Source organism: Scomber scombrus, chromosome 15 (assembly GCF_963691925.1).
Source record: "Scomber scombrus chromosome 15, fScoSco1.1, whole genome shotgun sequence".
In the NCBI taxonomy this organism is placed as follows: domain Eukaryota; kingdom Metazoa; phylum Chordata; class Actinopteri; order Scombriformes; family Scombridae; genus Scomber; species Scomber scombrus.
Window position 1 is genome coordinate 15,678,708 of NC_084984.1, and position 2,376 is coordinate 15,681,083.

The window sequence follows — 2,376 nt, forward strand, 5'->3', positions numbered from 1 at the left end:
GAGGGAGCCTGTGTTCTAAAGGTTGTCCTCCTCTATCTGACCAAAGCTGCTAAATACATCCAGTTTTCATGCACCGACTGTAATAAAATCAGAACTCATCACCAGCATCAATAAACAGCAGTTTGTTGAATTGGAGTGACGAGTTGTGCCGTCCGGCTGCCGTCTAACCTGCAGAGCCTGTGACTCACTGATGAATGGAGATGATGGTATTTGAGCTAGAAGTTTACTCCAATCAGAGGACACTCCTTCATCACAGGGGCGGGACAAACACTGAGGCTCAGTGTGAAGAGACATTACATAGCCTGCAGGGCATGAACATTCAGAGGTATAGTCCAAAAAGTGGGTTTAGTGACAACTTTACCACCTCTGGGATAATCAGGTCAGAGTTCAGGGTTAGAGTTAAAACCTGCTTTCTGGAACAGACTCCAGGTTTTTATAATATATATGATATAATAACAAACTGAACAAACTCTCCGATCCTCCTCTGCCAACCAGCTCTCTGCCCCATCTGCCAACTTAAATACCATGGGGTCAAGAGCCTTCAGCCGATCTGACCCCCGCCTTTGGAACTCTCTCCCACCAGACATTCGCACTTCTGACTCTGTCTCCACCTTTAAATCCCGCCTGAAAACGCACCTATTCAGAGTGACATACTCTGTCTCACACTGACTAAGCAATCACGTTCCTGTTTATTTACTGTACTAATGCACTTTGTAGTCACATTCATATTTATTCTTTTATTCTTTGCACTAAATGCTACCTGATTTATTTTGTTTGATGTACTGTTGTTGTGTTTATGTGCCTTGTAAGGTGTCCTTGAGTGCTCTGAAAGGCGCCTTTAAATAAAATGCATTATTATTATTATTATTATTAAAGGGATGGATTTATATATATAGATACGTATGGTGGCCCTGGTGTGCAAATGCAACATTTCAGAAAACACACCATTAAAAGAGAAACATTTGAAAACACATCTTACTAACAGAAAAAAATATATTTACTGTAAAAACATGTCAACAAAACAGAAAAACCAAAAGGTAAAGGACTTTAGAAAATCAAAACAAAACAGAAGAACTTTCAGTAATTTTAAAAAATAACACATTTTAAGAAAAATAAATGTCCACAACAAAACAGATAAAATAACAAAAATAAGAAAAACACATCAACAAAACATTTGTGTTTTCTGTTTTGTTGGCAAATAATTACTTTATGCTGCACTCTCATATATTATGCTCTATCTAAGTCTAGCTTTTTGTTTTCTTTCTATTTTTATTTCTCTGTACTTTGTTTTCTTTTGATCATAATTGGGTTTTTTTTTTTTTTTAAATGGCATGTTTTAATTGTTTCCAATTTGTACTGTTTAATCATCCTCTGATATTTTGTTTTTATGTAAAGCACATGGAGTTGCCCTGTGTATTAAATGCACCATATGAATAAAGCTGCATTGAAATGTTGTATTTTCTTAAATGCTGTTGTGTTAAGTGTTGTTCACAAAGACATTAACAAACACTTATATCTGCTTATAAATACATCGTAGGGTGCTATAAACCATTAATTAAATGTTTATATACTGGTTATAAATATTAAAATATGTGTTAATATACATTATTAACAGCAGGAATTATTACAGTGAGAACATCTGATTTCAATGTCCATTTAAGCTCCTGACTGTTGTTTTCAGACACTTGAAAAACTGTTAATCTACCATTTAATGCAACTTCAATAAAGCACTTTGAGCTGCATTTTATGTATGGAAAGCACTTTGCAAATTATGTTTATTATCACTAATATTTGCTGCTGCTGGCCAAAGTGGATCATTTGTTCAAGTGCATAACTGTAATAGGGAGACAAGTAGAGGAAGATAAATAAGCACATTTACCCAACTATTGTATTCAAATACAATGTTGAGCTACTTGTACTTTACTGCAGTATTTAAAGGAGTGAACTGGAATATTTAAATATAATCGTGATGTCATAATGTGACTCTATAGAACACCTGATGAGTGATTCTTACAGCAGTTGGTTCATTTCATCATCAGAAAACACAGAGTGAACATCGTGTTTTCTGAGCACCAGAACTTGCTGGTAAGGTGAGTAAATACTTAATTTGCTTTTTAGACAGTTTTCAGCTACTTCACTCAAAGATAACACTGGTTTGACTCTCTTAGCACACATGTAACATTAGATACATTTTAACTAAATGCTTTTTTCTACACTTGTTCATATAAGTGGAACACTAAGTTAGTAATTAAATAAATGCTAAATAATAATTCATAAAGTAACACTTATGGCCTCCTTGGAAGATGAATTCACCTTCTTTTCTTTAATAAAATAATAAAGCTGTCAGATTAATGTAGAATAAAGACATTTATTTTT